At 35.3% G+C, this 27,261-nt stretch overlaps 1 pseudogene; it reads right to left on the bottom strand.

Moving 5' to 3' along the window:
- Window positions 1-4,746: 4,746 nt before the first annotated feature.
- On the bottom strand, window positions 4,747-26,060 carry LOC114051312 (annotated as a pseudogene).
- Between the last annotated feature and the right edge of the window lie 1,201 nt (window positions 26,061-27,261).

The following is a 27,261-nucleotide window of genomic DNA, read 5'->3' on the forward strand; positions in this document are numbered from 1 at the left end:
GATTTATATTAACCAGCAGTTTTAGTATGATGGAAGTCCACAGTGTTGCAATGATGATGACAGGAGTTATTTTTGCCCCAAAGGATACCTTTAAAAGTAGCAAGTTTCACCTATGGTGGAAAATCAACAAAGCATTTTTCAGGCAAATACTTCTTATGGGAATAGACAACCAAAACCAAACCAATGACAAAAACAGCAAGCAACCCAAGTTTTAGAAAAGTAATGAAGGCAGCTTATTTGCTAAGTCTCATAAAAATATCTCAAAAAATATATATTGAAACTTTTTAGAAACCAAAATCTTTAACAATGTATCAAGCCTTCTTATATCATGATTTATATTTTAATATATTTTTTTATTTCAGTAAATATTTCCCAATTACATTTAAATTTTTTGACATTCATTTTTAAAAAATTTTTATCTCAAAATTCTCTCCTTCCCTCTCACTTCTTTCCCACCCCTTGAGAAGACAAGTCATATGGCATTGATTTATACATGTTAAATCATACAAAATGTATTTCCATATTAACCATGTTGCAAATGAAAAAAAAACACAAAAACAAGAAAAATAAAGAAAGTTAAAAAAGGTATGCTTCAATCTGCCCTCAAAGTTTATTATTTCTCTCTAGAGATAGATAGCATTTTTCATCATGGATCCTTTAAAATTTTCTTGGATTATTGTCTTGATCATAGTAACTAAGTCTTTCACAGTTGATCTTTCTTACAATATTGCTATTACTGTATATAATATTCTCCTGGTTCTGTTCACTTCACTTTGCATCCATTCATATAAGTGTTCTCAGATTTTTCAGAAAGCATCCTTTTCATTTCTTATAGCACAGAAGTTTTCCATCACAATCATATCCACAACTTCTTAAGCCCTTTCCAAATTGATGGGTATCCTCTCAATTTCCAATTTGTTGCCCCTACAAAAAAAAAAGAACTGCTATAAATATTTTTGTACAAATAGGTCCTTTCCCTCTTTTCTTTGATTTCTTCAGGATACAGACCTAGTAGTGGAATTTATGGGTCACAGAATACTCACAGTTTTAAAGCCTTTTGAGCACAATTCCAAATTGCCCTCCAGAATGGTTGAACTCATTCATATCTCCATGAACATATACAATAATATTCCAATTTTTCCACATCAGAATTTTTCATTTCCTTTTTTCTCCCTCATGTTAGCCAATCTGATAGATATGATACGGTATTTGAGGTGTTTTAGTTTGCATTTCTCTCATTGGTTGAGATTCAGAACTTTTTTTTATGTGGCTGACAGTTTTGATTTTTTAAATTTCATCTTCATTGGTGATGCATTCAACCTTTTCATTTTTAATACTGGCAATTTGATTGTCTTCTTTCTTTTTTTTATCAAAATGAACAGTAGTTTTTCTATTTTATGTTTTTTTTCTCATAAAACCAGATCTTAGTTTTATTTATTCATTCATGATCCATTTTATTCACAATTTTGTTAACATCTTCTATGAATTTCAGGATGTCCATTTTGGTGTTTAATTGGGATTTTTTTATTTTTTAATTTTTTTAGTTGCATATTCAATTCATTGATTCATTCTTTCTCTTTTATTGATGTACACATTTAAAGATATAAATAGTCCCCTAAGTATTGCTTTGGCTGAATCCCACAAATTGTGGTATGTTGTCTCATTGTTGTCATTCTCTTTAATGAAATTACTATTTCCATGATTTATTCTTTGACCCATTCACTTAGGTTTTGATTATTTAGTTATTTGATTATTTCTACTTAATTTAAATCTATGCTTCTATGGCCCTTTGTTGAGTATAATTTTTATTGCATTATGGTCTGAAAGGGTGCATTTAACATTTCTGTTTTCCACATTTGGTTGTGAGGTTCTTATGACATACATGGCTAATTTTTGTGTAGATGTCATGTACAGCTGAAAAAAACACTATACCCTTTTATATTTTCATTCATTTTCCCCGAGAGATCTATCAAGTCTAACTTTTCTAAGATTCTAGTAATTTTCTTAGCTTCTTCTTATTTTTTTTAATGAGTAGATTTATGCAGCTTTGAGGGGGAAAGCTGAGGTCACCTACAACTATAGTTTAACTGTCTCCTCCTTTAATTCATTTAACTTTTTCTCTAAGTATTTGGATGCTATTCCATTTGATGCATGTAAATTTAGTAACAGACTAGAAAAATGTTTTTCTCTGACTTTTTGCTGGCTCTTCCACTTCAGAATTAGATTTGAGATTTCCTTTAAAGTTTTTTGGTGGGGAATGTTAGGAGAGCTCAGCTGAGTACTTCCTCTACTTTACCATCTTGGCTCAGCCCCTGGAAGTCTCTCGTGTTTTCTTAAATTTTTTTGTAACAGGGGAAGGGGAAGCAATAATTTTTTTGTACTGACTAGTTATTTCTAATTTTTAAAGCAGCTAGGTTTTGTACTGGATAAAGTGTTGGACTTTCAGTCAAGAAGATTAGTTCAAATTCTGTCTCAGACACTTACTAGCTTTTTGACCCTTAACAAATAACTAAACCTCTCTCAATCTCAATTTTCTCATCTATAAGGGATAATAATAGCACCTACTCCACTGGCTTATTGTAAAGATAAAATGGGATAGTTATGTAAAACATTTTGCAAACCTTAAAGTACTTTGTAAACATCATCATTATTTTGCATTTGTGTCCCTGATGTTCAGACTAAGATTGTTGCAAACTACTAGCTTTTAATTATCTTACCTCTACTACATGCACACTTATTTTCCCCTGAGTGATGCTTTCACCTAAGCATAAATCCTATCAACACTATATTGTTCTTCCATTCTGCTCACTGTTTTGTATCAGTGATTTGATGTATCATGATTTCTAATGAAGAGGTTCGTAACTATAATCCAGGAGTCCATGAACTTGATTTATTAATATTTTGGAAACTATATTTCAATATTATTGGTTTCTTTTGTAAGCCCATGTATTTTATTTTATGCATTTAAAAACATTGTTTGAGAAGGTGTCCAGATGTTTCACCAGACTGACAAAGGGATCCATGAGACACACACACACACACACACACACACACACACACACAGAAACACATGCAAATTAAGACCTTCCTGCTTTAATGGCACAATGGAACAGTTAGGAATAGGGTTGGACCTAGTAAAAATGGTACCACAATAGCTTCCAACTGCCCCTCATCAGTTTCCCAATCTAACATTTGCTCACCTTATAAAAAAGTAATAATATAGTGATTACTGATGGTGGAAAACGACAAAAGATAGCTGCAAAGAAAACGGAAAAGTTTCAGTTGATAGATAATCCTCCACTTTGAAAATAGGAGTTCTGGAAATTTCCCTTACAACAAAGGCAGGAACTTTAGGGCTAAGTTTAAGCACTACCTTCTTTCATCCTTCCCCAAATCTTCTAGTTGTTTTGAACTCTTCACTGTTCCTTTATTCATGATTTCAAGGTAATTTAGTGATTTTTCAGAATATCTCTCATTGACTTGTTTCTCAGGTAAGTTTTTTAAAAAAATATAATTTATATCTCACATTGATTTTAATATTTAATCTCATAGAATCATTTTCTGTTTGGCCTATCCCAATTTTTAGAGATTTCAATTCTCAGGTTGAGTTTATCCCATCAATTCCAACGTATTAATTCTCTTTGCCATTCTTTCCTTCCTAATCATTCCATTCTTTATCTCTTATTTAATTTCTCCTAGGTACACTTGTAGTCCTTTTTACTAGGACCTTCTTTTCTTTGTCTCTACTTAGACTTATTGTAAAGCTGCTCTCCTCTTTGGGGTTCACTTTTTGGGCTTCTCTCAGTCCAATGTATTTTTTTTTTTAGGCATTTGGGGTTAAGTGACTTGCCTAGGAGCACACAGCTAGTAAGTGTCAAGTGTCTGGTCTGAGACCAGATTTGAACTCAGGTCCTCCTGACTCCACTGGCCACCTTGCTGCCCCTCCAATGTATTTCTTGATTAAGTCTGATGCTTTCTGCTTACTTATATCTGCAATCTGAATTTTCAGATTGTGGGTTCGTGCTCATGTTAAACTCTGTTCCTATACTTCTGGATGGTGTGAGTGACTGCTTGATCCCAAGTTTGGTGGTAAGGACTGAACTCTTCAGTCTGTGGGAATTGTCTGGCCTTGTCTCCTTCTGTAGAGATGCTGCATCAGACTCTGACTGCCTGGATACATAGTAGTCCTATTATATGCTGCAGATTGGGCCCCTGAATTTCCCAGGGCTATCTCTGGTCCTGTGTCCTTTTGTGGAGCCTAACTGTTTTTCGCTTCTTCTTCCACCTACCCTAGCTGGTTGTTCTGCTCTGAGCTTCAGGCTAATTCTGGCAGTCTTTTTGTGCAATCCTAGACAGGAAAGAGATGTTTATTGCTGATCCTCTTTGCTTTTTATTATAGTTTTTGTGCATTGTTAAAGGTTCAGTGATTTATATGTGGGGGACTTGAACTCATCTAAACATAATGCCATCTTCCCATTATTCCTTCTCCCTTATCATTTTGGATTAATTTTTATATATCCTATATCTACTTATCACTGAACAGTTTTTATTGACAGTAGAATGCAAGTTCCTTGAAGATAGGAATTATCTTCCTTTCATGTTTGACCCATAATAGGTACTTTAAAAAGCTTATTTTTTTTTCTTAGAAGCATTCAAGCTAATAATGAGAATATCACTTCTTAGATACAAGCAATAATTGTCTAAATATTAAATGCTGCTTTGGATTTTTGGTTTCTGGCTTTTTTTTTATTCAGCCTTTTTCTTTGAGAAACCAGGAGTTGTGCTTTAATCTTTCTAATAATTAAGTTGGTAGGATCATGGTCAATGACCATATAGTGGTCGATCTATGTCTTATACTTTTTGCGGACTTCTTATACTTTTCATTCAGTGGAAACACTGAATGGCAGCAGTTCAGCAAGAATCATGAACAATCCCACTGCAAATTGCACCCATTTAGATAATTAACCACATGAAAACATGCATCCAGCTTTAAGAAATCAATGAGATCTTCCACCAGAAAGAGTCAGGTGATGAGTTTGAGGTTCCTGTTGAAGTACACCAGGGTAGCATTCACATAACTGTGGAAAAGATAACAAAGTTATGTCCACATCTAGGCTGGATTTGAATGAATGGCTTTTCTGACTTCTATACACCTTGGATAGCAGACTTTTACACCCTGAAACTGAAGATGACCTAGAGAAGAGCCAAAACATGGTAAGAAGCAACTCCAATAATTCTGAATACCTCTAGTGAAGCAGTATGATCAATGTTGTGCCACACTCAATCCCTTTCTTCTTTATAGCCCATCATACCATCAAGTTGTGAACTATGTTAGATGAAGCATGGCCCTGGACCTGTGGGCTTGTGTTGATTCTTCTATTTATATCATCTACGTTCAGGACTAATTCTGAAACTAAGCTATGGGTGCTTGAGGGATGTAATACAACAGTGAAATCAATGATTTACAAGGTTCTTAACCCCTCCCCCCAATCTTTTTACTGTAGACACATTGAAATTAATTGGTTTGATTTTTTTAGTCATTCTTATCTATGTTCTTAGGTCTGTTACTTGATTGTTTAGAGGATGGGACTGATTTACAAGTATGACAATATGGACTAATTCCATTGCATAAAATTTTGTAAAAGGGAATTGATAGTTCCCTAAATAAAAGGATGTATATCTTGAGTAGTTCAGCTTAAATAGAATGTAAACTTTTTGAGAGCCTGGGCCACTTTGCCTTTGTTTTTGTATACCCAGTACCTAGCACAAGGCTTGGCACACAATAATGACCCTTAATAAATGCCTGTTGGTTGATTGATTGTTCTCTTGAACTCCAAAACTAGATCATACACTGCTGTGATTTCATTGTGTAATGGGCCTACATATAGAGATTTTTTTTCTATCTTTAAAATATTTTTACTGGTACTGTGTAGACTGAGAAAAAACATATCCTTTTGGACAAAATATTTTAGTTTACAGATCCACTTTTGTAAATGTCAAGTGTCTATGCCTCCAAAAGAATATAAGCAGCTCACATATTTGAGAATGAAAATAGTGGCAGAAATAATAAAAAGCAATAATAATAATAACCAGCATTCATGTAACACTTTAAGTTTTGCAAAGCACTCCACAAATATTTTCTCATTTGATCTTCATAACAGTTTCACTAACAAAAGCTAGGCATGATTATTATCCTAATTTATAGATGAAGAAACTGAGGCAATCTGTGGTTAATTGACTTGCCCAGGATCTCACAGCTAGGAACTTGAAATGGATTTAAACTTAGGTCTTTCTGACTCCAAGTACCATGGTCAATCTGCTGGGCCACCTAGTTGCTATCAGTATATCAGTGGAATCTTTGGCTTATGGATTATACATTGTTAGAAAGGAGGTTTCAGCTGCTACCCTTCCACTTAATCCACTTATGCTGCAAAGTTCATTTAAGTTAATGTTCTCCTGAAATTTTGAATTCGGGTAGGAGTAAGTGTCATGGGCCTTTCTAATAGCTTCAGAATCATTCAGACTCCAATTAACATTCTATCGCCGAAACTTGTCCATTTGCAGTTTGTTTCTGTGGCTACTCTGTACATTTGCTCTTTAAAGGTTTTGTTTGCATGGTCGGCAGCACAGGAGAAAACGACAAAACCAACTAAATCCTCTCTAAGCAACAGAGACGGGAAAGTAAAAGCCTGTTGTTGAACCAATTTGATCTTCTCTTTCTTGTTTCACAAGCCCTGCTTATTTACAGCTGTTAGAAACATCTGTAGAGGAAATTCAAGTAAGATTGAGGGGGAAGGAAAAGAATGGGGAAGACTCCTAAAGATTAAAATAAACTGCAGCAATTTAAAATTTATTTGAGAGGTACTATCAAGAATAACCCAGAGAGACATGATGTGATATTTCTCAGAAAGACAAAATGAGTCACTGATCGGTGTTTATTACAGTTACGTTTGTGAAGCACTTTTCACTGCTTCCTAAGTGTTGCTGTTGTTGTTGCTTACTTAGAAACTTGGTCTTACTATTTCAGCAAACTTTAAATCACACTGTTGATGGAAAATGAGAAATATTTTCCTCTTCAATGTAAGCTTTGGCACAGTAGCTCATTATAATTGAGCCATGTCAAATGTTGACCTGATACAATGGAAAACTTTAGGGTGACTAGTTAAAATTAACCAACATTTGTTCTGGGATTTAATAATCCCCCCAGAGACTTGTGGAATATAGTCTACGCAGCAACTAAGGAAGCTGCATTTTTAAAAAAAAAATCATCCTTTATATATGTATATGTGTGTGCATATTTGTGACTGAAAAATGTCAAAAATCTTTGATGGTACTTGGACTACTGGCTCTAGATGGACTAATTTTTTAAATAAAATCAAGAACTAGAGAAAAATGCTTTCCAGATATAATATACAGAGTCTCTTACCCAGTACATAAACAGCTAGTTAAGAAATATTAATAAATACTTGTAGTCCCTCTGCCGATGCAGCTTACCATCTCCACAAATCAGTCTTAGATGGTTATTTAGAGTAGTAAAGGGTCAAGCAACTTGCTGAGGGTCAAAGAGCCAATATGTGTTAGATGTAGGACTTGAACCCATGCCTTATTGATGTTGAAACCAGCCCTCTTTCCACTACATCACTATATCTGTAGCTTATATGTCCCTACATTCTATAAAAGATGTCATGCTGGCTGATCCCTGAGCAACAATGAGTAAGGGATTGGCATTTCATTTGTTGATGCCCATCACCTCTAAACCAAGAAAACATTGTATGCAGTAACAGCAATAGTGTTTTAAGAACAACTTTGACCAACTAAATCATTTTGACTATTATAAATACCGAAATTAACTACGAAGAATTTATGAAGGATGATGCTATTAGCATCCAGAGAAAGAACTGATAGATGTATGAAATGGTTTTATATATATATATATATATATTTATATATATATGTATGTATATATGTATGTATGTATGTATGTGTGTGTGTGTGTATATATATATATATATATATATATATATATACAGCCCTGAAAAGGACTCGGCAAAGGGCTTGGAAGTAATAGGAAAATTAGAAAGAGAAGAGAATTTAGAGGGTGAGAGGGAAAAGTTAATGACTTCAGTTATTAAATTATTAAGCCTCAAAGGGAAATGGAAAGATTTATGTGAATTTAAAAGCAATAGGTGTTAAAGAAATAAACACCACAAGCTTAGTAGCATCCATGGAGAAAACGGTGAAGAAGAGAAGTCTGTCCTGAGGTATTGATGGAAATCAGAATGAAGAAGATATGGTGAAGGTAGTAGGGCATAAAAGAAGCATGTTATATAACTATGAAAGGGAACTGGGTAAAGTATCATGTCAAAAACACTGCCCACCGGCCTAGAGCACAACTAAGCACAGCCTGAACCAGATTAAAATGTAACTGAGAAATATTTAACAAAATAAATAAAAATACAATAAAAATGGATATGTGGTTTTCTAAGTCAATATGTGGCCATGAGGATCCTTATATATGGTTTAATGGCCTCATATGAGTTTTACACCACTCTATTAAACCACAGTGATATTTGAACCATAAAGGTAGAAGAAATCTAGGAAGATGTTTCTTTCACGAAGTATACTTTCTTATTTCCAAGGGGATCACAGGGATATGGTAGATTTGGCTAGAAAATGTTAACTTTAAAGCTAGAACTAAGAAGAATCTTCAACTTTACAATATAACCAGACTTGAAGAGCCTTCAAAAGGTTTTAGATTTCTGTATAGTATCTCCATTTGCATGGATGTATTTTGTTTGCATTTCTCTAGTGGTTCTTGTAGTTCTTGTTTTACTGTTAATCAAGTTACACAAATGCATGCATGGGTTTGACCAAAATACAGTAGTGAAATGATAAAATTTGGGAAATGAAAAACTACCTTTTTTTTTACTTACTAAGTGACCAGTCTTTAGACTAAAGCATTCAATCCTTTAAGAAATATCTATTAAGCATCTACTGCATATGGAGTACTTTATAGGCCATATGAAATACATACATTACAGATGGGGGAGGGTAGAGAAGAAAGGGAGAAGAACAATGTCCTCAAATAATAATAAATTGAGCACATCAAAACGCATTAGTACATTAAAGAATGAAATGGGGAGAAGAAGAGAGAAAAGTTACTTTTAAGTGAAGGGGTAAAGTCCTAACTGGTAAAAGGAATCAGCAAGGAGGTACTTTGAGTTTTAAAGAGTAGGTAACCCTCATTTTACAGATAAGGAAACTGAAACACAGGGAGGTTCAGATGACTTGCCCCAGGGCCCAGAAGTAGTAACTAGCAGAGCTGGAACTGGGATCCCATCTCCTGATTTAAGAGCCAGAACTTTTTTTGTGCTATGCTCTTCAAGTGGAGTGTAGATGATCACTCATCAGGGATGCTGTAGATGGGATTCAGCTAGAGTCAGATGACCTTTGAGATCATTGCCAACTCTGAGATTCTATAAAATTCCTATTGTTTTGTTTCAGTTTTTGGTGATAACAAGGAGTGTCAAAGAACTAAGGATTAGTAAGTAATAATAAATAAAATAATCAAACACAATAATAATAAAAATAAGTAAAGATCACCAGGGGAAAAATGTGCTTTAACAAAATTTGTGCTTTAACAAAAGTTTTTTTTTATTAATTTATTCTGATTTATCAACAATCACTTCCATAAGCTTTTGAGTTTTAAATTTTTCTCCCCCTCCCTCCCTACTTCCCTCTCCAAGATGGCACACAATCTGATATAGGCTCTACATATACATTCCTATTTAACATATTTTCACATTAGTGATATTGTAAGTAAGCATTAGAACTAATAGGAGGAACCACAAGAAAGAGGAAACAAAACACAACAGAAGAAAAAAAATAGCAAATAGTATGCTTTGATCTGCATTCAAACTCCATAGTTCTCTCTTTGAATGTGGATAGCATTTTCTATCATGAGGCTTTGGAGATGTCTTAGATCTTTGTATTGCTGAGAAGGGTTAAGTCTATCAATATTAGTCATTGCACAATGTGGCTATTACTGCATACAACTGTCTCCTGGTTTTTCTCACTTCACTCAGCATCAAACCACACAGGTCTTTCCAGGTTTTTCTGGAGTCTGCCAGTTCATCATTTCTTATAGCACAAAAGTATTCCATTACATTCATATATCACATTCACAATTATGATTACTATCTGTGTCTTTCTCGCTATTCTTCCCCTACCCCCGTTTATGCTTTTCTTTCTCCTTTCTCCTTTTCCCTTCTCACTAATGTTTTGCTTTTGACCACAGCCTCATTAGCCCCCTCCCTTTTCTTCCCCTTTACCCTTACTACTACTTCCCTCCCTTCTAACCTCCCTCCCTTTTCTTTCCCCTTTTCCCTCCTACTGCCTATAGGGCATGTTAGATATCTATACCTAACTGATTTATGTTATTCCCTTCTTGAGCCAAATCTGATGAGAATAAAGTTCAAACAATGCTCATCTCCCTCCCTTCTTTCCCTCTGCTGTAATAGCTTTTTACGACTTTTCCTGTAATGTAATTTACCCCATCTTCCTCCTCCTTTCCTTTTCTTTCAGTACATTTTCTTAGTTAGATCAGATTAATCCACTTACTTGGATCCATTTAACCTGCTTGATTAGATTTTTTTCATCATTACATCAAAATCAATTTATACCCACCCCATTTACGTATACCCCTTTAACGTGGTGTAATAACAATATGGTTCTCAGGAGTTACAAGTGTCATCTTCCCTTGTAGGGATGTAAACAGTTTGCCCTTATTAATAACATGTTATTTTTTTCTGTCCTGTTTGTATGTCTCTCTTGAGTCTTGTATTTGAAGATCAAATTTTCTGTTGAGCTCTGGCTTTTTATCAGAAAGGTTTGAAAGTCCCCTATTTTGTTGAATATCCATCTCCTCCCCTGAAAGATCATGCTCATTTTCACTGGGTAGTTGATCCTTGGTTGTAATCCAAGCTCCTTTGCCTTACAGAATTTCATGTTCCACATCCTATGGTCTTTTAATGTAGAAGCTGCAAGGTCCTGTGTAATCCTGACTGTGGTTCCATGATATTTAAATTGTTTCTTTCTGGCTGCTTGCAGTATTTTATCTTTGACCTGGTAATTTGGGAATTTGGCAACTATATACCTTCATGTTTTCAATTTGGGATCTCTTTCAGGAAGTGATTGGTGGCTATTTTACCCTCTGGTTCTAGGATCTCAGGTCAGTTTTCCTTTATGATTTCCTGAAAGATACTGTCCAGGCTATATTTTTCATCATGATTTTCAGGTAGAGCAATAATTTTTAAATTTTCTTTCCTGGATTGATTTTCCAGGTCAGTTGTTTTACCAATGAGGTATTTTACATTTTCATCTATTTTTTCCTTCTTTTGTTTTTGTTTGACTGATTCTTGCTGTCTCATGGAGTCATTAGCTTCCATTTGCCCAATTCTAATTTTTAACAAGTTGTTTTCTTCTATTAGATTTTGTACCTTCTTCCTCATTTGGTCGCAGGTTCCCTACCCCTGGTCTAGGCTCTCAGTATCCAACCCTCTCACCCAACTCCCATGAAATATTAGAAATGTTTCACAAAAAAATCTTCCCACTTCCTCTTGCATCGCTCTCCATTCTTTTTCCTACTGTTGAGTAGACTTGATCATAGCACTACTTTGCAAAAACAAACAAACAAACAAATAAATAAATAAATAACTTTTACCTGACATTAAAAGACCTCCAAAATCTAGATCTAATTTTCCAACATTGGTACAGAGCATCAGACCTGGAGATATGAAGACCTGAGGTCAAATCCTTTCTCAGACACTTACCAGTTCTGTGATCCCAAACAAATCACTGAAACTCTCAGCCATGAAATGGATTTTCTAATTGTACCCACCTCCTAGGATCTGAGGATCTATTGAGATAATATTTAAGTGCTTGGATATATTAGGCTCTTAATGAATGTTTGGTGCCTTCTCTTCTTCCTTCCTTCCTTCTTTCCTTCCTTCCCTCTTTCTTTCTTTCCTTCCTTCCTTCCTTCTTTCCTTCCTTCCATCCTTTCTTCCTTCTTTCCTTCCTTTCTTCCTTCCTTCCTTCCTTTTTCTTTCCTTCCTTCTTAGAATATATGTAGTATACCACTCTTGAAGCAATGTGACTTTATTTTTAGTGTTGATTTGGTGAAGCGAGAAACTGTGGAGAAAGCATTTTATACTACTGGCAACAAACTTTGTTATATCCCACTTGAATAATATGAAACAGGAAGGAGGAATGGTCTCTTAACCAAAAGATAGTCATTGTTAAAAGTCAGACTCTAAAACTTTCTCAAAGAGGGTGACATTGTTGCTCAGGATAACTTTTTTGAGTAAGTTTAATCAATCAATGGAAAACCCAAACAGAAATTCAAGAGGTAAAGAACTAAGGTTAGGAAGGCCTTTGAAACAGTGAAAATTAATCTCTTCTTTCTGAAGAAAAAATAGCCTTCAGGGAGTTGTGTTACATAGGTAGTGTTTATATGATTATTACCTTATTTTCTTCTTTCTTCTTCTGCTTACAGAAGAGATACAGGAACTCCAAGAATTCAGGGAGGGAATAAGAAGGATATAGATGGTACCCTTTGGCATTTCCTGAGAATAGCGAAAATAATCACACATTAAAAATGATAATAGTCGACATGTGTAAAGTGCTTTCCAATTTTCCACTTGTTTTCACACATAATCTCATGCTCTCTAAGTCTATAAATTATAGAATACTTGCTCATCTACATAGGTAGAAGGAACTTCCTCATGAAGAGTTCCCTACAACAGTGAAATTCCAGGTCCAGTTGCATGACAAAATCCGGAAGTGTCATCTTATTTGCTAGGGCATGTAAAGGTGCTTTGGCAAGGTGAATGCAAGACTAAAGGAACTTTAACACCTACCTAAACTGATCCTAAATCTCATATGTGAGAAAAACCAGGACTAGATTATGTAATGACTGAAAATAAACAGTGACAGTTGGTCTATGTTACCCTAGAGGAAAATAGGATGGAAGGGGATAGGAGTGGGGGAATGATAGAAGGAGAGTAGATTGGGGGAGGGGGTAATCAGAAGCAAACACTTCTGAGGAGGGACAAGGTCAAAACAGAGGATAGAATAAATGGGGAGTGGGATAGGATTAAGGGAAACATACTTAGTTTTTCAGAACATGACTACTATGGAAGTGTTTTGCATGACTACACATGAATAATCTGTATCGAGTAGCTTGCCATCTCAATGAGGGTGGGTGGAGAGGGAGGAAGGGAGAGAATTTGGAACCCAAAGCTTTAAAAACAAATGTTAAAAATTGTTTTACATGCAACTGGGAAATAAGATACACAGGCAGTGGGGTATAGAAATCTATCCTGCTCTACAGGTAAATAGAAGTGGAAGGGGATAAGAGAAGGGGGAGTGATAGAAGGGAGGGCAGATTAGGGGAAAGGGTATTCAGAATGCATGCCATCTTAGAGCAGGAGGAAGGGTGAGATGGGGAGAAAATTTAGAACTCAAAATCTTGTGGAAATGAATGTTGAAAACTAAAAAGTAATAACTTAAAATTAAAAAAAGAAATAAAAAGAAAATAGTGAACAAGTTACCTAATTAGATGTGATTTTTTTATAATTAGGTGTTTTGAATTCTTTTAAAAAAATCTTACTACAGGTTATATATTAGCCTTGTAAATATAGTTATTGATTGGCAAATATTTATGTTCAGCTATTAATATTTTAATTGAATTGAACATAATTGGGTGAAATATTTGACTCAATGGACTACCACTTTAGGAAAACTGGCTATTAAGATTGTAATGCCCAGGTCAGTGAAGTCTTGATGCAATGGACCTGAGCTACAGATCAAGTAGATAGGAGATAAGCAAAGAGAGAAAGGGATAGACACACTGAGAGACAGAGGCAGACAAATTAACAGAGACAGAAAATATGCATATTTAAAGAGAAACACCCAAAGGAGGTGAAAATTTAGCTAAACAACTAGTGTAATATTTTAGAGCGAAGAGCCATTATTTTCTAAATTTTCTATCCTTCTAAATGTAAAGGAAAGAAGAATCTTCACTCAGCTTTAAATCTTCAATTTTCTACAATATTTCTCAGACAGTTCTGTTTGGGCTGATAGAATTACACCATCCAGCATATTTTGCCATTGTTGAGCCTATCTTATTTTGAATGCCTCCCAAGCCAGCTTTTCTAAAGTGGATTATGTTTGCAGTATTTCCTATCACCAGACAATTCAAGTTTTCATTGCTTTCATGGCCTTAAAATTCATATCAAGTCCAGGACACAGGCTTCTCAGAGAACAAACATGAACCTGGATGAGTATGATATTTCCCCCTCAACCCCCAAGAGTACTTTTCTGCCATGAATTGTAAGGGATCATCTAAGACACATTGATTTAATCATTCATTACTTTCCAAACTTTAATTAGTGACAATCAACCAATCAAAAATTATTTAAGTACTGGCTATGTGTTAAGCTCTGGGGATAAAAAGACCGGCCATCATGGAGCTTGCAGTCTATTAAAGCAAATACTATTTTATAATAAGTTTAATAATTTAATAATAATACAGATAAATATATACAAAATATATGTAAAATAAATATATAACTTATACATAGTAGGGATGGATTGTTTTTGATGCATTCTTCTTTATTTGAGTGCTACCACCAAAAAAAAAAGCTACTAGTTTTAAGGATTGTGCTTGAGTTCACTCTTTCTCAGTTTCCATTAATCAATTAGTTTATATAAATGGATTAAAAATGTAAGAATATATTCTTTATTATAAATATTCCAAAGAATATCATACATTAGTCACTGAGACCTGGCTATCTATTGTGTGCAGAGAGTTGTGTAGTAAAAGCTTTTTTGAAGGAATGGAGGCTGCTTGTCAGTAAAAACAAAATTAACAAAGAGTCACACTTGCCAAAGTAGGTTTACATGCATTATTTGGAAAAGTACATTTTGGTACATTCAGACAGAAAGACAATGATGAAAATATAAATGTGAAGTAGCTTTAGAGACACTACTCAGAGGAGTGTCACTGGCACTTAGAGGCAGCTGTTTCCTTGGTACTGCTGCCACTGGAAACAAGGAGTCAATCAGCTTCACATCATTTAAAAGAAGGGGAAAGATGGACCTAGCTTCATTACATAATCAGCCAACTAGACATTAAATCACACATGCATGCAAAACCATGCTGCAGATCGTGTACAGAATTCTTGGATTTCAGACATTTCTAGTATCCTGGAATTGAACCTTTCAATCCCCCCACAGGCCAAAATTCTTCTTATGTTCTTTTATCTGTTTCCTCATTAACTGTTTCTCATTCAGATACTACCTTCTGGCTCTGGCTTCTTACCTCAATATTGCACATGGATGAAAGCAGCTCCAACTCTTCATGGCTGACTTTGTCCCGTCCCTGAAGTCAGGAACCTCCAAGTTACTATTTTTACTTGTTCCCTAACTCAGCAATCCTTAGGCATGATCATGGAAGGTCTTCACCCCCTAGCCTAAGGGCTTTGAGCAAGAGGAAAAATTCAAGAACATGAAAACTGAACTTTGTAAGATACTTGGGTATAAAATGGAGAGAAAGGCTGATAGAGTTTGAATTAGTATACACTAATATTATTAAATAAGTCACTTGTCCTTTATTAAGAACTTCTGAAACTTTGTTTTTTAGCTCAGTTTTCAAGGCATAGAAACCAGAGTTTTAATCTAATCAAAACAATGGCTTACTCTAGGTTGTTTCTGCTAGTTACATGATCCAGTCATATTTGCATTTCCATCAAAGACTCTCCAAGCCTGATTACTTTAACAAGTGCTTTTCAATTGCCCCATTATTTTTCACAAGCATTTCTATCTTCTTAACTATCTAATTTAATAATAATTTATTTTAAATGCCTCACATTTCAGAGATTTACAAAATTTTCTGCTTGCTAGTGAGGTGAAGGTTTGGGAAAAAAATTTTTTTATTTCCTTCTGTTCTTTCTCCTGCCCATCCCCAGGTTTATTTTGCTCCCTTACATCATTTTAACCACAACAAGGAAGCTTTCAAAGATGCTGAGTCTGCAGTTGAATTCTAGTGGAACTAGTCTCACTTATTAGATTGAAGATTTAAAGTAAACTGCAGATTTCTGGCAATTTCAAACTGGTAAATGGACTTTTTACTGTATTAGGAATAAAAGAGAGAGAAGGAATTAGAAGACACAATCCCTCTCCTTAAGGAGATTTCAATCTGTTTTGGGATACATATAAAAGGATCTGAGACTAGTTATAGAATAGCGGCCTCAAATGCAAAATAATATAGAACAAATTGAACACATACATGGTGAGGGGATACAGATCTAAGGAATGATCAGATCATTTTAGCTTAACCTGGGAAGGTTCCTGGGAGAAGTGAATTTGGGGGCTGTGGGAAGATTAAATTCTTGAGCACATTTCTAAGCTCACTACTTTAAGCCATCTTGTAGCCATACCTAAACCAGAAACTTAATGCTGAACATATTAATGCATATCTAAAAGTGGTTTTTAACCTTTCTGTGCCTTAGTTTCCTCATCTGTAAAATAAGAATGGAGTTGATGGTCTCTATGATTCTTTCTATAAATCAATGATTGAATTAATTGAGTATAATTTACATTAAAAATCCTTCTCACACTTGCCATATCTTGTATTTTTCCCTACCTAAACTATTAAAAAAGTGTTATAGAGTGATGGTATTTGTGTGTGTGTGTGTGTGTGTATGTGTATGTGTGTGTGCACATGTGTGCCCAGTCACATGCACATGTACACAGGTACAGAGTTACTTACTCTCTGCTCCAGAGATTCTTCCCATTCTATTTTTGTCCAGTCTGTCCAGAAGGCAGCATGGTCAAAGACAGTGTTTTGTAAGAGATGTTTTGATTCCTAATACAGGTTCTGGCACTCCCTCCTACTGTCAAGGATGGCCTTACCTCATCACAGATTTGGTGTCTTGCTATTCACAAAGAATTTCTAATTCATTTCTGAAATTTTAAGGGTAAATGCATGCATGCTTCGTCTGTGGAAAGCCTAAAGAGAACTGTGGTTACCTGGAAATTCATTGCAATCCCATTGCAAACCCATAATGGATTCTTATCCCCAGGTGGGATAAATTTGAACTTTTGGTCCCTTCAGAACTAGATGCAGTATGCTAATATGTGAAGGCTATGCTTGAATATTGACATATGTTATTCTTATCCTACATGTAGTATGAAAAATTCATTTGCATAAGAACCATCTGATCCAGAATAAATAGTTTCAGAATACATATGGGTAAATTCAGCAGCGTATTTGTGAATCGGGAGAGTTGAAGGGTATTGAAAAGCCTATTAACTGCTTCATTGCTTGGGTAGCAACATAGCACCTGATACTGGAAATGTTTCTTAGCATAGTAAATCTACTTCTGTAGTTAAACTGTAATGTAATCAGACAGCATGCTATGTTTTATACTTAAAATAACATGTGGGTGTGACGATGGGCCTTGATGATGAATTCAAAGTGGAATTTAGCTTAGATGTGATTTATAGACTCATAGAATCTCTAGACAGGAAGCAACCTTTACTGTACAATAGAGAATCACAAAATCTATTTGTTGTAAGGGGCTTCAGGGATCACCTTGCCTAACACAGATTTGAACATAAATCACCCCTACAGCATCCCTGAGAAGTGGTCACCCAGCTTCAATTTGAAGATGTGTAGAGATGGGTTGGACACACTTCTTGAACTAATTCCACTTTTTCTTCAGGCATTGAACCAAAGTATTTTGTCCCCACAGTTTCTACTCATTGCTCCAAGATTTGCTTCCTGGGATCAAAGAGAGTGAGCTTAATCCCTCTTCCACATGTTACCCCTTCAGATACTTGATAGAATCCACAGATCTTCAAGAAGTCAGGCTGAAAAAATTCCCCAATATATTCCCCTCTCCAAGTCTGCTTTTCTGTAAATTAAATATTCCCAGTTCCTTCCACTAATCCTCACAGGACTTGGTCCTCAGTTCTCTTAATTTAATGGTTGCCCTCCTCTGAAAGCATTCCAGTTAATCAAAATAATTTCTAAAATTTAGTCCATGCAACTGACCACAGTATGTTCTGAATAGGGAAGAGTGCAATGGGACTATAATCTTCCCCATTCTGAAAAATTGCTTTGTTTTGTTGACCAGTAATAAAATTGATGGTGGGTTATCCCTCCAACAGTAAAGACTGAAATGCATCTATACCTTCACATTCTATGAGAATCATCTATAAATTCTCTGCAGGTGATCATGCCAATGTGTTATGGCATATAGGTCTCATAATGTTACGTGGACACCAAGAGAGGGCTATCATTCACTCTTACTATATTAAATGTCCACCTCCTTTCCAATCTACTTTTTCTTTGAGAATATATTTTATTTTGCTTTGACTTCTCAATTATATATATTGGTAACATGCCTAAGGCTGTCTATTCATTGCTACCATGCAATTCCCCATTGCCCTTTTGGAGAACTATAGCTTTATATCTTTGAAGTCTGTGGTATTTTATGACTTGCAGCCACATAGCATCTAGAGAAGAAAATTGACACTAAGAAGACAATCTTTTATTATAGGGAAAATCTTTGTCTCATTAAAAACTATACAATTTTCCAAAGGCAAACCAAGCCCTATCTCCTTTTCTGTTACTACTACTGTCCTAGCATATTAACTTGACAATAGGCATTCTTCATCCACTTGGTTTCTCAGATGTGAATAACAGTGTGAAACACATTTTTTTTAAAGCAATTATGAACTTCATTTAGGATGCTCTGCTTTATTCTGAGGCTTAATGTAATCAGTCCAGTTGCATCTGAGAAATATCCACATCCATAGTGAATTTCTCTTCTATTTGGACTCTGCATTGGACATTTTTCATGAAAGAAGTGAAAACCTTTGGTAAGAGTCAATGGACCTGTTTTATGTTTTGTTGCTCTTACTAATCAGAGGACCAATAAAACATCATCTCTATTATATCTTTTAAGATTTCTGCAATGATTTTTAATATATGTTTGGGAGACATTTTAATAGATGACAGCCTTGAAAGTAGCATTTTGTTTCTGATTTGTTTTTAATAATTAACAATAATAACGAATAATGAATAATTAACAATGAATAAGCCTAATGGTGTATTGGATTCTTTTATCTGTCAATTAATCACGAGATTGTAAAGATATGTTTGTATAATATTTTGGAGAAAAAAGCCTATTGCCTGTCCCCTTTCTTAAACAACCTAATTCCTCACCATTTTCTACATCACTTTCCCAACTGCTTTGCTACTAACCCCATACTATTTCCAATACCCTACCTTCTCCAGTTTAAGAGATCAAATGAGATAATATTTGTAAAATGCTTAACATAGTGCCTGACATACACACACACACACACACACACACACACACACACACACACACATATTAAGGCTTATTCCCTTCCATCCTTTCTAGTTCTAGAATCCTGATTAAATAATCTGTCAATGTTCTTGAAGTGGCATTGAACCGAACCTTGTTATGGCACTAGTCATCATCCATGTAAATTTCAGAACCAAAGTACAAGTCTCTAGTCACCATACCACAATGTGTATTGTCTACCCCATTAGAATATGAGCTCCTTGAAAGCAGTGATAAACTTTAATTTTGCATTTGCATCCCTAGCACTTAGCACAGTTCTGGGGACATAGTAAGTACTTACTAAGTATGTTTTATGCATCCATCAATCAATCAATTAATTAATTTTGTTGCCAGAACTTTCCAGTGTCTACTTTTCTATTATCCTTCCTACCTGAGCCTTTCTTTTTAGATCTTTGTAAAAGAGCCCTAATTGTTTTCTTTGCCTCGAAGAGGCAAAAAAAATTTCCTGATTATTTCAGGCACACAGGAGGTGCTTAAATAATTGTTAATTGATTGTTTGAACAAAGATATCACAGACAAATATACAGATATTCTCATAAAGGTTTTAGAAAATTAGGAAAATCATTAGGGCAGCTAGATGGTAGAATGGCTAGAGTGCTGGACCTGGAGTCAGGAAGACCTGAATTCACATTTGGCCATATGACACATTATCTGTATGACCCTGGGCAAGTCACTTAATCCCATTAATTTTAGTTTCATTATCTGTAAAATGAGCTGGTGAAGTAAATGGCAAACTACTGCAGTATCTTTGCTAAGAAAACCCCAAAAGGAGTCACAAAGAGTTGGATGTGACTGAAAAATGACTAAACAATAAAAAAAGAAAATCAGCATAACAATAAAGTTATTAATGACTTTTTTCTGTCATTTTTTTGGGTAATAATGTCTGAGATTCTGTCTAAGCTTTTGGTTTCTTTCCTCTGACTTTTTTCCTTTGGTGTTCCTTGCTTCCTTGCTTCCTTCCTTCCTTCCCTCCTTAATACTTACCATTTAGTACTTAATAAATCTCTGATTGGTTGGCATCCTCCTATTTTTTAGGTATCAAATTAAGAGATTCCTCAACATCCTCTAAGATTTTTCTCACCTATTTATGAATCCCTTATGTCTACGCTTGGTCTGGTCTGGTTGATTTTCCCATGTTTTCCTTTAATGTCATTTCTTCTTCATTCAGCACATCAGGGAATGCAATGATAGAGTCCAAATGTGATGGTTATTCTCTCAATGATGTAGGAAAATAAGTTTGTTAAAGAAACTTGGTCTGACATTTTTTATTTTTTATTTGTCTATTGTCCTCCTTATAGTTACATCCTTAAATGTTCTAGAAATGATGCAACTCAATTGTCACTCACCAGATTTCCTATAAACTTGATTTTCCTTTCTTAGCTTCCCATTATTTTATAAGTATATACTCCCCATAATTGTCCACCCTGTTTTTCTGTAAGATGTTACAAAGCAGTAATTTTTTTTTTTTTTTTACTAAACTGATGTTACTTTTGGCTGTTGTATCTCTCCACTTGTCAAGGAGACCAAGTATTTGCTGGCTGATAGTTTTGAGATTCTTTTGTTCTTTTTATTGTAATCACATTTATACCTATTAAACTAACTTAGGAAATGGTTCCTGTCTGCATTGTCTGTCCTTTTGTCCATTTCCAATTCTTGGCATAAATAGCTTGTTTATATAGCTCAGAGTATAGTTTCCTCATTTTTCATTTTTAATATTATAATTTTTTTTGATTTTTGTCTTTGTTTTGACAAATCTGTGGTTTGGACTTACACAATTAACTTTTTTGAAAATTACCCATGCAACAGTAACCAGTTGTATCCTGTCTATTAGAATATAATAAATTTCATTTTTTATGCTGTTATTCAATGCTTACCATATCTAATGCCTCTTGATGCTGTTCTTGAAGACAGTATTTACGATTTAGCAATATGAGTCTTCTGCATTGTCTACAAGATTTTAGTCTCTCTTTGTTTCTTATCCTCAACCATTTTTTCCCAATGTTTTGGACACATTTCTCTATGTCCCTCTTTGCATTGAAATAAGTAATTATTAAAGTAGATATTGATTTATTTAGATAACTTTAGTTAGTTCTTGCTAGAATCTCCCTACCTCATTTTTCTCTGCAATGGATGTTGGTGCATAAACTATAATTATCTCACTGGTGGGCTATTTCATTTTGTTTTTAGAAATTCTTCTAAGGAATACAAAATGTGAAATGGCAAGATGTCTATTGAAATTATGTTTCCTGTTTGATGCCTGCTTTACCAAATTTTTTTTTTATTCTTAAGAGAGAATAAGTGAGTTATCTTTCCATTTAGCTACACAACGCTTTTGTCTTCTTGTTGCATTTATCATAAGACTGTATGAAGTGATATGATCCTCTACAGTGATGCTGAAAGTATGATCCAGGGTCTCCTGGTTATTTCCAAGACACTTTCATGGGATCATTGAGGTCAAAGCTATTTTCATTACAGTAATAATATATTTCAACTTCTTATATGATATACCTGTAGGTATATCTCACATAAAATTTTCTTTGGGGTCCTTAATTTTTAAATGTGCTCAGAACAAAATTTTAAGGGGTGAATTATAGGGGTCAATTCAATTTCTAAGGGGTTCTTAGTACACAAAGTTTGAGAATTGCTGTTTTGGAAATAGGTACAATCATTGGTACAGAACAAAACAAATGCATACTTATACATGCACACATATACACAATTAGGGTAGCAAACAATTAATCTTTGTAAAAAGTCTAAAATGACTATGATTTGTACCACTTTGTGCCTCATTTCCCAACACTTTGCTAATGTAATAATGGAAGCAGAGAAACAAAAAAGACCCTTTCTTTCTTTTCTTTTCTTTTATGGATTGATATGGCCAAAGATATCCCTAGATAGCCAAACATCTTAATTTTAAAAATAAAGCAAAGCCTTGTTGTTGTTGTTCCAGTTGTGTCTGACTTTTAATTCCCCCATTTGGGGCTTCCTTGGCAAAGATACTAGAGTGGTTTCCCATTTCATTCTCCAACTTGTTTTACAGATGAGGAAAACTGTGGTAAACAAGATTAAGTGACTTGCCTAGGGTCATACAACTAGTAAGTATCTCATTCCAGATTTGAACTCAGGTTTTCCTGAGGTCCAGGCCAGCACTTTATTGGCTACACCACCTTGTTGCCTAATTTAAGCCTAGATTAAGTGATAAAATTTGCCTCAAGTCTCAAAGCTGGTGAAAAGCAGAATTGGGCCTTGAATCCAAGTCTAAAGTGTTTTTTTTTTCTTCTATGCTAATCTAACATTTAGAAAAAACAAAACAAATGCATACTTATACATGCACATATACACTCAAAGTTAAATAATCAGAAATTGGTAGTTAGTTTGTCTCTAGATCTAATAGATGGTGGAGTAGAAAGTCTAGATGGGAGAAGTTAGAAATGGAAAAATCTAGTACATTTTATCCCACCCTTAGAATGTTCCTATACCTGGAAGACTAATCTCCAAGGAAAATCCTAAGAGCATTTTGTCTTATATATTTGGGTCATTAATATCTTAAAATTTCTCTTTGGTCTCTGTAGTCTTTATTTTTAGTTTTCCCTTTCTAAAGTTTATTTCCTCCCTCCCCCACCCTGCATATGAAATCTGCATAAAATCATTGATTTATAATTTGAAAAGACCTTGGACCTTCTCTAATCCTACCCTTGATTTTATAGTTGAAGAAAAAGTGGCCCACAGAGATTAAATGACTTTTGTTGTTCCACTTGTGTCCAACTCTTTGAGACTCCACATAGGGTTTTCTTTGCAAAGATACTGCAGTGGTTTGCCATTTCATTCTCCAGCTCATTCTGCAGATGAGGAAACTGAGTCAAATAAAATTAAGTGACTTGCCTAGGGTCAGACAGGTAGTAAATTTCTGAAGCTAGATTTGAACTCAGGTCCTCTTCCCACCAGTCTCTGCATTTTATGCACTGCACCGAGAAACTGCCCCCACAGCTATTAAGTGGCAAAGGAAGGAAGGAATACACATTTATTAAGTGTCTACTACATGCCAGGCATTATCCTAAGCTCTTTACACGTATTTTCTCATTTGATTTCACAATAACCCTGAGAGATAGGTGCCATCACTATCACAATTTTTTAATTGAGGATACTGAGGCAGACAGAGATTAAATGTCTTGCCCAAAGTTACACAGTAACTACCTGAAGTTGGATTTTATCTCAGGTCTACTTGACCCCAGATCCAGCACTTTTCCTACCATACCATCTAACTGAAGAGTTAGGATTGGACCTCAAACCAAGGGCTCTTTTCTACTATACCAGACTGGATGTATTTCCTAATTCCATTTCTAGAATTCTACTTAGAAATTCTTCTCACTCTTTATTTTGTAAATCTCAGCAAGGTTTGCAGATAAGTTATCATTTCTGTCATCCTTAATCAATGCTTAGCCATGCTATATCTGTTGTGGATTCCTAAATGAAAGCTAATTTGGAAATCAGTTTGTTGCTCTTTTCTGAACTCATCTTTTAATTTCCCATATATTCAACTTACAACAATACATATTTAGCACCTGCTATAAAAATACAAGGGACTGGCCTAAGTATTATGGAAGGGGGGCAGGGACCAAAAGGAGCATAAAACACGATCCCTGACTTCTAAAAACTCACAACCAGTAGCTCCTTGAGGATGGTTGTGGCACTGTTCATTGTGTTGTGGTTTCTGTTTACAATTTTATCCTATCTCTTGTAGACCTATGTGGGTTGTGTTACAATTCAAGGAATGAGATCTGTGACTTTTAGAAGAATTAATGATCATTCTAAAGACAAGAAGGGAATTTGGACTCATTTGTCTCTTGATCACTAATGAAAATAGAAGACAAAGGCAGTTTTCTAAGCAGGAAAATTTTGGGTAAATTTATTTACCAAGCCTTTTTTTTTGTTTACCAGAAAATCAGTGATGGCTCATTTTATGTACAGGTCCTGATTCACCAAATCTATTTTCTGTTTGGAAGAAGCTATAATATGTATCAATGAAATATCTTTTATTTGACATGAGCCCCTAGCTGAAGAAGTATTCCAGTGATTGTGTGTATGTATGTGACACACGCATGTATGCAGAATAAACTCTTTTTCTTTTCCACCCTTTACAAATTTTTGTAGACAATTTTCTAACTTTGAAAAAAATAAATTTCCTTTTTTTTCTTGAATGTGTATTTTAAACTGTGGGTGATTAGTCTGAGATGCAAGGGTATGTTGACATGAAGTAAGAGAAGCCTGGTATATAAAATCCATTAAACTGACTCTATCAGATATTTCCAACATGATGTTTAAAGACCAAACTCATTAGCATTAATAACTCCTTGAAACATAGAAGGCCAAGGGTGTTAAGGCTGCCTAAAATGCCTGAGTCTTTCTAATGGGATTATATTAGATAAGAGCATAGAAGTATGAAGAATGATAAGATGTTGGGATCATTATTATAGATAATGAATTGTTGCAATATAATAGCTTCTGATTTATTAAGACAAGATTGTTTCCTGTTACATATGGAGAGATTTGAAGTGTCCACGGTCCTTTCTACTTCTTACTTGTAAATTTTTTTGTGCTAAACTTACAGTGAGACCCCTGTGAATTAGGGATATGAATAATGCTTTATCTTAGAATGCAAGATTTAGGACTATTCTGGAAATATGACTTGTCTACATTTTTGATGTTTCTTTTTCCTTTGTTCATACCCTCAGTGATTTTTGTTTGAATATCTTTTGCCAATTGAATCCATCAATTTTTTTTATTTTAGGATGTTCTTTACCAAGGCCACCAAGAAAGGTTGCCGCTTGAAAAAAGTAAAGACTACTTAAACCACTAAGAATGCATCAAATTTATCTTTTTTCCCCTCTCCAAATGGGGCCATCATTACCTAAAAACATGTATTCATTTCAATTCAAATGGGCTAAAAGGTAAACTACTATAAGCTACTATTAGCATAGCAAGATAGTGTTTATCCAATCCCTTCTAACCAGAGCTTCCAAATCAAATACCTAAAGCAGTGGTCACTCCTTGTTACTTCTCTGCTCAAGAAGCTACAGGGGCATCCTATTACCTTTAAGATAAATACAAAACCATCTGGCATTTAAAGTTCTTCAACATGACTACATATACTACCTTACACTCTGTGTATAGATCTCTTCATTTTCTATCTGTAGAGCTTTATCTACTGAAGAATTTCATGCCCCTAGGCACTTTCCACCCGAAATCTCAAAACTTCGCAGATTGGCTCAACTTTTCCCATTCATCTCCTCAGCTCCCTTAGTTGCCTCTCCAAGCTGATTTGGAGATGAAGGTGGAGCAATAAATTTCTCCCAAAGTTTTCCTTTAAAAAGGGCTCAGAACTTTCCAGGTAACTCAAATCAATCACTTTTATTAAGAACCTAGTATATGTCAGGGGGTATATGGGGCGTTCAGGGAAGGCTAGTACCTATGGTGTGAGGACTTATAAGCCTTTTTCAGGGCTGCTCATCCACCCTTGGAGTGCACCTTTTGCCCATATCTCACCTGTGACTCCAAGAAGCTATAGCTTGCACAAAGGTCACACCTTAATAAAACCATCTTGGCAGAAGGGCTAAGCCAGGTTAAGGGTAACCAACAGGCCTCAAACCTATTGATAGGGGATGTCTACCCCAAGCATGTGAAGTCTTTCTCTGGTGTTATGAATAAGCAAATGAGAACAATTTGTTCCAAAGGCCATGAAGCAGCTGAAGCAGGTGCTACAGAGTACTTCGAGCTTGGTCGGACATTGAAGATGCCAAGGTCATCCACTGCATCCTGGGCCATTGCCAGTTCTCCTGATTTTTGTCTTGCCACTGGACTTCAATGACTCTGGAAGAGAGAGTGAGGCTGCAACCATCCTACCAACCTGTGACGTCATTGATCCTCTTCGAAAATGAGGGAAGAACAACAATATCTATGTTTCAGTCCTGGTGCTAAGTGCTGGAGATAAAAAAAAAAGATGAAAAAAACCATTCCCTGCCCTCAAGGAGCTTACAATGTAGTGCCAGAGACAACGTGTAAACAAATATATATAAAGCATACTATATACAGGATAAATAGGGAATAATTAACACAAGGAAGGCACTGGTATTAAGAGAGGTTTGAGAAGGGTTCCTGTAAAGGTGGGATTTTAGTTGGGACTTAAAGGAAGCCAAGGATGCCAGTAATCTGAGCAGAGGGTGGTTAGTATTCCATATATATGGGAGACAGTCAGAAAGAATGGTGGGGGAAGAGAGATGGAATGTCTTGTTAATGGAATAACCAGAAGGCCAGTGTCGCCAGGAAGCCACTGAAGTTTATTGAGTGACAGGATTGGACTTTTGTTTTAGGACAATCATCTTCCATCAGCTACTCTGCTTGACATCAATTCCACTGTTACTATGCCCCTGCACAACCATTCCCTATAGTCCCTTTCTTTCCAGCTTCCTTTTGTGTATTATCTTCCCTTATTAAATTGTAAGCTCCTTGAGGGCAGGATTGTCTTTTCTTTTTTCTTATTTGTGTCCTCAGTGCCTGGCACATAAGAGGTGCTTAATGTCTGTTGATCATTCAGAGCATAGAGTGGCTTAATTGCAATTCCCTGTACATGATACTATCTTCTGCCTTCATGCTGCCTTAATCCTTTTGCATAGGATATCCCCTACTCCTGCAATGCTCTTTCCCCTCACCTCCACCTCTTCTGACCTCTAGCTCCCTTTAAGGATTAGCTCATGTGCCACTTACAAAGGCCTTTCCTCATTCCCCTAGTTTCTAGTTCTCA

The sequence above is a fragment of the Vombatus ursinus genome, unplaced genomic scaffold (genome assembly GCF_900497805.2).
Source record: "Vombatus ursinus unplaced genomic scaffold, bare-nosed wombat genome assembly UNPS02014802.1, whole genome shotgun sequence".
Lineage (NCBI taxonomy): Eukaryota > Metazoa > Chordata > Mammalia > Diprotodontia > Vombatidae > Vombatus > Vombatus ursinus.